We start from the raw sequence: 10,982 nt of genomic DNA on the forward strand, positions 1-10,982 counted from the left end.
ATCAAGAAAAGTGACAATAACAAATTCTGGTCGGGATGTGACCAATAGAAATTCTATTTCAGGTTAAATTATTATTACATTGAGAAATTTGAAAATATTAATTATTGATAAGAAGATTTGATAGCTTATCACAGGAGAATTTTTAATCTTAAGACACCATGTTTTGAGACATATTCCTCTCTCAAAACACATTTTGTTACTTGATTCATTCTTTTAATATATATTTTAATAATATTCCACCATCAAGTATTGTGGTAGGCATTAGCTTCAGTAAATATATAAGGCACAGTTATTCTCCGAATAAGTTTAAAATTTGTATGAACCAAAACTAAATAATAACATGAATAGATAAATAATGACTAATAGAGGAAACTTGTTAGAATGAATATGCTACCATGAAAGCCTAAAGTGACTTTTACTTTATAAGATTTAATGAATTCAAGGGTGAATTTGAAGTGTCACCTCACTCAATTCATATGAAAGTTATAGTTGGGCTCAGAAAATTGAAGAGATGTTTATAAATAATGATTGGTCAGGTGTTGGATGTGTGCAGAACTTGAAGGAATTAGTAGTATATGAAAAGTTCCTATTAGAGGAGAAAGGGTTCCTTTAGCTAAAATTGCATATGAAGAGAAGGTAATGAAATAATGCTGGAAGAAGGACTGAGGGTAATCATGAAGATTGTTTTGACTCTACCAGAATTTTAAAACCTCTAAAGGAATTTCTTAACAGTTAAATAGTAATTGTTTATATTTAAGAGGTATGGTGTAGTATAGTTATATAGAGTGATATTTAATTTATTAGAGCACTTAAAATCTATCACTTAAAAAATTTGAATATACAGGGAATTGTTACAAAGTGTGATTACTGTGTTAGATAATAGTGTTATTCTTCCTGTTTAACTGAGTTTATACCCTTTGGTCAACATACTATATTTTTCCACTCCATCACCTAGGACTCTGCCAAATGGCATTCCACTCTCTGCTCCTATGGACTTAACTTTCTATAAGTGAGATCTTGCAATATTTATCTTTCCATGCATGATTTAATTTTTCATAATGTCCTCAAAGTTTATTTATACTGCTTCTTTTGCATTTGTATTTTGTTTTGCCTTACTTATTCCTTTGTTTTTGTGTTTTCTGATATCTTTTTATGTAGCTGAGAATGACATGGAACTCCACTCAGTTTCCTAGGTTGTAGAATTACAGTTATATGTAACAGTAAGACTTATTTTGTTCTTTTTTTAAGGTTGAATAATATTTCTTTGTGCTTATGTATCACATTATACATGTACACCATATTTTATTTATTTATTCACATATCCAAATATACTTTGTTTTCGTATCTTGGCTATATGAATGGTGTTTTAGTGAAAGTGGGAATGCTAATATTTTTTTGACATAGTCATTTCAAATATTTGGATTTATATCAGAAGTGGATTGCTGAATCACTTGATTTTTTTATTTTTATTTTTGAAGAACATCATTAACATTTCTCCTAATGGCTATTATAAGTTACATTTCCACCAATTTGATAGGCATATATTTTTTTCTTCTCATGTTTAACAACACCTGCCTTCTTTTTATTCTTCTGCAGGTGTGAGCCATTGTATATATCTTAACTTTTTCTTTTCTTTTTTTTTTTTTCCTTTCCTTCTCTTTTCTTTTCTCTGTTATGGAGCTTCAACTCAGTGCCTAGGTACTGTCTCTGAGCTCTTCTGCTCAAGGCTAGTGCTTCACCATTTTGAGCCCCAGCTCCACTTATAATATGGTTAATTGGAGATAAGAGTCTCACAGAGACTTTTCTGCTTAGACTGGTTTTGAACAGTTATCCTCATTTCTCAGTCTCCTGAGTGGCTAGGTGTAAGCCACTAACTCCTGACTTTTTGAAAAATAATAATCATAATAAAGAGTGTTAATGAGGATGTTCCTCATTGTGGCTCTGATTTACTCCTTATGACTAATGGTTTGGTGTATTTGGTTGGCCATATGCCTTTTGTTTGTTTGTTTTTACTGAAAATATTTTATTGGCCTTTCGATAGAAACAAGGATTTGTCACGTAGGATGACCCCATCATACATTTGCTGGAACCAGCGCATGGCCTCCATTTTGCTGATTCTGTGTTTGGCCCCAGTGCAGTCCGTCCTGCGCTTCTTGTCAGCAATGCTGAAACCTGGCCTACCCAGAACCACACATAAGTTCAGGCCCGTAGATGGCAATGGTTGGGTTATATTTGATGACCAGAAAGTTGTGTTCCTGGATTCCCAAACCAAAGTTTCCAGTATCTGAGAAGTCATATTTCCTTAATTCATACCTCTGCACCTTGAGACCTGTCTCCGGGATTTTTTCTGCTTTAGCCTTACAGACTGCAGAGTAGACAACAATTTTTTCATTTCTCCTAAAGCCAAAAGATCTGAAAATGTATCTAGTTTTGAAAAACACTGTGCCTGCCCTGTTAGCTGTACCAACACCTTAGCTGCCTGGGTCAGTCTGTCTCATTCTCCCTGACACAGATGTTGAGGCAGAGGTTGTGGATTTGAAGTTCCCTGCACGGGAGTCTCCTTTTCACTTTGATCCTACTTCATAATGAAGTCAGGACTAGAGAGCAAAACTGGTGCTTTCTTTTGATAAATATCTATTCAGGTGGATTTTTAATGAAGTTCTTGACTTGCTATTAAATTTTAAGTCTGTTATATATTTAGATTTATATATATATTGTTAATCTCTATGTTTAATTTTTATTCTTTTTCTGATATCATTTTCCTTGCAGAAACCTTTAGTTTTTATGTAAATTATTACAGCTGCTATGGATATCAGTATGGAAGTTCATAAAAACCTAAAAATAAACTTAGATTACTTCTTTACTATAATACTCTCAGATTTACACCCCAAATATAGTAAATCACTATACAAGAGATAGCTACACACATGTTTGTTGAAATGGTATTCACAAAGCCAAACTTTGGAATCAGCCCAAGTGACAAACAGCTTATGAGTAGAAAATGAAAATATGGTATATATATATATATATATATATATATATATATATATGAAATATTGCATAAAAAATAAAACTATGCCATTTTCAGAAAAGTGGATAGAATTGAAGATCATAATGCTGAGCAAAACAACCTAAGCTCAAAAAGCCAAATACACATTTTCAGTCATATGCAGAATCTAGATCTGAAATGATGATGACAATAGTAATTAATAGTAATAATAATTATAATCAGTCAGGAATGTAAAATATGGCTTGCAGGAGAGAGATATTAGTGAGTATAGGTAAGGAGATAGCACTGGAGAGTTAAAAGGGTCAAAAGTCCCAAAGAAACTTAGGCTCCATTGTTCTTCTCAAATTTGTGGTAACTAGAATGTGCCTATAAATCTACAAGTAAACACACTGGATAGTAAAAGACAAAAAATACACTCGGATGTGATACCTTATACAAGTCTCTAAACATTCACACAGTGAGACCAAAGGATCACAAAGGCTCAATAGTTATGTTCATATTATCATATAAAATATTATTGAAATGAACTCTAATAAATGGAAACAAGAGGTTTTCTTTTTTCTTTGTTGTTGTTTTTGCTTTATGTATCTTTTGTCTTATTTGTAAATTTATCAGTTTTTTTTTTGTAGGGTAAGGGGGACATAGAAAGTGTGGGCCAAAGGGTAAACAAATACAGAAGTGAAACTCACTAGACACTACATTGATACTGAACTATACAACTTCTGGGTGGGAATGGGAGGAAAAAATTGGGAGGGAGGGAGAGAAGGAGTTACACTGTTCAAAAAGAAATGTACCTATTACCTGACTTGTGGAACTGGAACCCCTCTGTACATTACAGTAACAATAAAAACAGATTTATGGGCTGGGAATTTGACCTAGTGGCAAGAGTGCTTGCCTCATGTACATGAAACCCTGGGTTCGATTCCTCAGCACCACGTATATAGAAAAGGCCAGAGGTGGCGCTGTGGCTCAAGTGATAGAGTGCTAGCCTTGAGCAAAAAGAAGCCAGGGACAGTGCACAGGCCCTGAGTCCAAGCCCCAGGACTGGTGGAAAACAAACAAACAAAAACGTATTTATTTAAATATATATTCATATATAAAATAAATAATATATTATATTACGTGCAATATATATGTACATATGTATATATATCCTAAAAGGGGTGAGAAGAAATAGGAATGAAAGAAATATATTAGAAGTGAATTTTTTCAAATTATACTGTACACATCTTTGAAATACTTCAAATTAATTTCCTTTATACTACTAATCATTCCTAAAGTAACAATTTTAAAAATAGATGCTATAGTTGTACCATTTTCCAAAATATTGAAATTCCATTTCATTGGCCCAGTGCTTGTGTCTCATGTCTCTAATTTAGCTACTCAGAAAGCTGAGGTCTGAGGATGGTACTTTGAAGTGAGCCCAAGCAAGAGTCTATAATACTCTTATCTGAAATTAATCACAGAAAAGGCTGGAATTAATCACAGAAAAATCTGGGAGTGGCTTGGTGGCTCAAGTGGTAAAGCACTAGCATTGAGCAATACAGAACTCAGAGCAGCACCCAAGCCCATAGTTCTAGTCTCAGGAGAGACAAAAAATTATTTACATTTCATTACTGAATCTATATTACTAAATGAAACCTAGGTGTTTTTCAATAAAACCTACAATTGAAAACACTGGGAAGAAGTCTCAATATATCTCTAAGTACTGCCTTGCCTTAGCCAAAAACTATTATCTTTATCTTTTCACAGTGACTAGGATGAAGTTAATGAGATTAATAATAAAAATTACTTGTAATATTGAAATAATTTTATAAGCATGTAAACCTAGGACTTTTTCCTCTTTCTCTTTTCTCTTATCTATCTATCTATCTATCTATCTATCTATCTATCTATCTATCTATCTATCTACCTACCTATCCACCTATCAATCTATCATCTATCTATCAAGCAGTAAATCACAGTAGATCCTCAAACCCAGCAATATTATTGATCAACAGGGCATTAACTCCTGTCTTTTCTTTACCACAAAGTGAAACCAGACTTTTATACCATAGACCCAAACTTAAGGAATTCTACATGTCAGATCAGTCATTCATCCCTACATAACAATAGTGAAGGTCAGAGAAATGAGACACCTGCTACAGACAGATGTGGGACAATAATACTTCAGCCTGTCTTCAGCCATCTTTGGAGTACAGATATTGGCCATACTTTGAACAGATAGAAACCTTGGGGTAGAGGCAGAGGAACATGCATAATAATCAAATAGTCCTGGTCAAAATATGATTTCACTGGTCATCATTTCAGTCCTTGTTTCCAGAGGAGTTCCAGAGATGTCATTATGGCTTCTTTATTTCCTGGTGACAAATAAGCCATTGTCTGGTGAGCGGTCAGTGCTGAGGAGCCATTATTGTTCCTTTAGGGTAGTTTTGATCCCTTGCCAAAAAATATGTTATTGATCAGTTCTGTCCTTCCTGGATTCCAAAGTGACAAATAATTGCAGAGAGAATGGTTTATTGAAGCAAAGACACACACAAGATGGAAGCAAAGATGCTAAGCTTTTTTCTGTTTTTAGTTCATGTGTGGGCCCAAGTAGTCAGTGCTTTTCAGCAAAAGCAGCTTTTGAGCATCTATAACAGGACTGAGCTTTCTTTACCATGTTGATTCAGTTGCCATTCATCTAACTTACATTCCATGCAACAAAATTAGTCTATTGCTTGCTACTTCCTATTTTCTTTTTCCTTATGAATGAAAATATTTTTGTTCCTTCACTGAAGTATTGAAAAGGTGTGTTTGATTTGTCATGTTAACTAGAGATTGAGATACAACTTAATATGTATGCAAATCCATTAAAAAACAATGCTAAGTCTAAGTTGACAAAATTATACTTTGAATAGTACATCTTATCAAGATTCTCATTTTAGAAGACTGTAGTTTTATTATTTTTTAACCAATAATCTTGGTGAACATGTCAAAGCCAGTGCAAATGATCAATGCTACTATAAATTATTTCACCTAGTAATTGACTTTCATACTATTTGGATATATAATTAAACCGGATACACTGCAATTTCTTATAAAAGAAGAGTAGCTGTACTTGAAATTAGTTTTGTTAGCTAGGTGCAATGGTTCACACCTATAATAGCAGCTACTCAAGAGACAGAGATCAGGAGGATTGCATTCTAGGCTAGCCTGGCAAAATGTGAGGTTTTATCCAAAAAATAATGAAAGCAAAAATGGCTGGGAGAAGGGTTCAAGTAGAAGAATGCCTAACAAGTACAAAGTCCTGAGTTCAAAAAAATATATCATTGTTATTCCTAATATTTTCATGGTTTTTGTTACATAATTTGTATTAAAGGGACTTAGACAAGAAATTAAATGCCAAAATGGATTGAAAAATTATATCTCCAGAAGATATTTCATAAGTTCACAGGTATTTGAATTTAATTTTATACCACAATTTGAAAGAAGTTAATATGTTAGGGATGAAAGTGTTGTACCTTAAATCAGATATAAATGCAGTCACAAGAAAATAGAGAATATACATCTTTAGAGGTCGATTTTGGAGTCTTTATTGGAGTACTAGTGGTGTGCATGAGGCCATTTGTTACAAAGAGAGCTTGTACAAAGCTATTAAAGACAACAGCCACATGTTCAGGTGGAGATCAAGCCACAGCAAAGCATTATAAATAAACTCAGCATAAGGAGCAGGGCTCCTCTGGGGCTAAACAACTACATATTCTCCAAAACAGGGCCCTCCTAGCTCTACCTATTGAGCCAGGCATCTGCCATTCAAAAGGTGGCTTTTCTCACCTCCAGGCCTTGGAGCAGGGTCCCCCCGCCACACACACACATTAAGTACCAGGATGTCTGTGGAAACCAACAGCCCCCCATTACCTGGTCAGGCGCCAGGATGGTTGTGACATTATTTAGAATCAATTCCCTCACTTCAAAAGTAAAGTACATATGACACTAAATCCAATCAATTTCAAAGGATTCCATATTATAAATACTTATTTTTGCAATGTCATTTCAGCCAGAGAAATCACAGTTTATGGGGGCTTTCTCTCATTTAAATTTGTATGGTAGGACTGAATAGACATTTTTATGAATTCTTTATGAATTCTTTTATGAATTTCTTTATGAATTTTTATGATTTCTATAGTTTAATTTAGAGTGAAAGACAGAGTAAATTGTACTCACAAGAACCATAAAATGCACATGAATGAATACAGGGGAAATAATAATGATTTTATTACATCTTCAAGGAGAAATTGAAAATTAGGTCATGTAGATCAGTCTTTTAGGGTAGGTAATTGTAATGGCGGGATCCCCCATCCCTTCAAGAGTCCACCACTCAGGGACAGTCTCAAGTAAAAAGGTGAATTTATTGGGGAAGTTCCAGATGGACCGGTCCCAGGTTTCAGAAAAACATATAACACCAAAAGGACAGTGGTACAGAAACTTACTTGGGGAGGATTTCCAAGAACCAACAAATCAATTCAGCTACAATGGAGAGCTGAATTGGAACGCCATGGGGACGAGAGACACAAGACTCAAACATGTGGCTTGGTGTAAGGGCGCCTGAGCTCACCTACCCCTAGATAGTGTCAGGTCAGGGGGCAGGGCCACAGGAAGCTCCCAGTTCCAAGCACTTGACAGACAGGTTCAGTATCCTATAGGCCATGGGCCTGGGGAAGCACTTGTTTTTAGTGGCCAATTAGATTACACCAACAGCTCTGCAGAACAGAGCCCTCAGCACTCAAAATAGTTATGGTTGTCTCTGGTAATGATTCAGAACAAATTTAGAGTCTGTGACATTTGAAAGTCTATGTACTGACAATTTTTCTGATTTCAACTGCTAACCTAACTGGATTTCTAAGCATGATCTGCTCCTAAATTCATTGTGACTGTGATCTGCCCATCTGTCAGGATACCTCAGTGCTCACTTGCTTTGTCTTAATTTTTTTTCTGCAGTAGAAAAAAAATCAGGTTCCAGCTAAAAGCTTATGAACACTTTCTAGCTAGATAAATTTTTAGATAGTTTGTTTTCATTCATTTTATGTGTCTTGTAATAAACTGGGTATTTTTAAATATAATTTTATTGATATTATTAAGATGATTATAGAGAGGTAACCACTTCATAAGTCAGGTAACGAGTACATTTATTTTTGGACAATGTCCCCTCTTCCTTCTCTTTTCCCCAGTTTCCCTTTCCCATTCCCACCCACAAGGTACATAGTTCATTTTCCACATAGTGTAAGTCAGATATTTAAGACATTAAATCAATTACTAGTTGACTAAGAGGTTCATAAATATGGTAGTTGGTCAAATAGGGAAAGTGTAATTTACATAAGATAAATTTTATAAGTATACACATAATATGTGCCTCACAACACCATTTCATGTTTATTTCATAAGATATATATTTTTCATATAATAACATACTTTGTCTGGCTGGACACTTACATACACCATAGTAGACCTGGAACACCACCAATCATACATGGCAGGCTCTCAGAGAGTTGTAGTCAAGGTTTCAGGTAATCCACAGGACAGCCATTATTACACACTGCTGCATTAACAGCCAGGTGCCTCTACTCACAAGCTTCCTTATCTGAATACCTTACTGAGGTACTTTTCAGGCATCTTTAAAAAAATATATGTATATATTTTGATTAGGGAATATGAGTGTTTCTATTCATTGCATTAAGACAATGGGATCTGCCTTCTTGTCCTTATTCCTGATGCTTATCCTGTATAGTTCATTTCGGGTAAATGCAGCATGTTATGGTTTGGATACAAAGTGTACTGCAAATGGTTAATGGATTCATAGACTTAGTTCCCAGTTGGAGCTATTGTGGGGAAGAGTCTAGAAACTTTTGAAAGTGGAGTATGCTCAGAGGAATTAGGTGAACTGGTAGCATGTACTTGGGCATATATTTGCTCCCAAACCCTGCTCTTCATCTCTCTTTCCCCCTCCATCCTCCCTCCTTTACTCCTTTCCTCATTCCCTCACTCCCTTCTTAATTACCTCCATCCCCCTTCATTCTCTCTCTAACACACACCCTCACTAAAATATCAGTGTTATATCCATCACAATTGATGAGCCTACTCTGAGACATCATTATCACCTCAATTTTAGTAGTTTACTTGAGTTTTGAATTGTAAGTCCTATTAATTTTAAAAACTATATAATGAGATATATATATATATATATACACATACACAATTATAGTATCACGATAGATGTTTTCACAAATCTCTTTGTTCAAGTTATTCATCTTTCCCTCCGACCTACCCCCCTGGCAACCACTGATCTTTTTACTGTCTTTACATTTTTCTCTTTTCTAAGATGTCATATAGTTGAACTAATACAAGATATACACTTCTTTCCCTTAGTTGTATGTCTCTCCATGTCTTTTCATGGCTTGGTAGTGTATTTCATTTCAGCAACATATTATTCCATTGTCTGGTAATACCATATTTTATCTATTCTATAGATATTTGTTTTCTTCCCTGATTTTATCAATTATGAATGAGCGGCTATAAACATCTTGCAAGTATGTTTTTATAATTTTCCCTTCATTTGAGTAAAGACGTAGCAATATGGTTGCTGAAGTGATTTAAAAGACTAGGTTGAGCATTGTAAAAAGGTCAAACTGTCAAAGTAAATGTAATAGCTTCAGTTCCTACAATGAATGAATTTCTGATGTAACTAGTATATGGTGTCAATGATCTGTATTTTGGCCATTGTAATAGTTGCATAGTAGTAAGTCACTGAAGTGTGCATATTAGTAATGGCATCTTTTCATATTCTTTTTTGCCATTTACGTGAATATTTTGGTCTTCCTTTCAGTTTATTTCCTCTAAACTTGATCATTATACTCATCTCTTTTGTATTTAAAGCATCTACATTTGGGCTGGGAATATGGCCTAGTGGCAAGAGTGCTTGCCTCATATACATAAAGCCTTGGGCTCGATTCCCCAGCACCACATATATAGAAAACAGCCAGAAGTGGCGCTGTGGCTCAAGTGGCAGAGTGCTAGCCTTGAGCAAAAGGAAGCCAGGGACAGTGCTCAGGCCCTGAGTCCAAGGCCCAGGACTGGCCACACACACAAAAAAAAAGCATCTACATTATGCACAAATTATATTCTTCATTGTTTGTTAATTTCTAACTTCTGTTTTTATAATATATTTTATTTTATAGGACAGTTTTACTATGTGGCTCAGTTGTTCTGAAACTCGCTGTGTTGCCTAGGCTAGACTCAAACTCACCATCTTCCTGCCTCAGTCTTCCAAATGCTGATATTACTGTCAGGTTTTACCATGCCTGTTGACTTAATTATTGACTCTTAATAATGAAATTAGGTTTTACTTTCTGAAGTATTATCCATGAATTAGTTGGACACAACTGATTCCTTGAGAATACTACTTTTGTTCTTCTAAAAAGTGAAAAACTCTTTATAATGCTCTATAGTTTTCTGATATTTAATAATTTAAAAATCTGTCAAAACCATAATAACTGATTGTTTACCAATTTTAACTATGAGCTTTACTGAACATGTGTGAGATATCCAGGAGTTCAATTCCACTTTTGAGGGTGATCATAAATCATATGAGGCTTATAGAACTGATTGTAATTTATATCCTCCTGCATAGTTTTTCTCTTCTACAATAGGATTCTATTGATTTAAATATCTTCATACATATTGATTACTCTCAATTTCTAAGCAGTCTCAATTTTACTTGGAAGTGAACTGGAAATGTTCAGAATGTGGTACCAAGGTTGCTCCTAGTAGCTGGGTATGGTGCTAGATGCCAAGGCAATTAATTTGAGATCAATCTGGGCAACATAAAAAAGATTGTCTAAAAAGACCGATGACAGACATAGACTCCTATTCCATGGCCTCTTACATAATTTACTAATACAACTTCCTTCTTATGAGAAGTAGGGTCTGTAGTGTC

General features: G+C 34.8%; 1 pseudogene; it reads right to left on the reverse strand.

Annotated features, from left to right (window-relative positions):
- Positions 1-2,023: 2,023 nt before the first annotated feature.
- On the reverse strand, positions 2,024-10,345 carry LOC125343028 (annotated as a pseudogene).
- Between the last annotated feature and the right edge of the window lie 637 nt (positions 10,346-10,982).

This window comes from Perognathus longimembris, chromosome 28 (genome assembly GCF_023159225.1).
Source record: "Perognathus longimembris pacificus isolate PPM17 chromosome 28, ASM2315922v1, whole genome shotgun sequence".
NCBI lineage: Eukaryota > Metazoa > Chordata > Mammalia > Rodentia > Heteromyidae > Perognathus > Perognathus longimembris.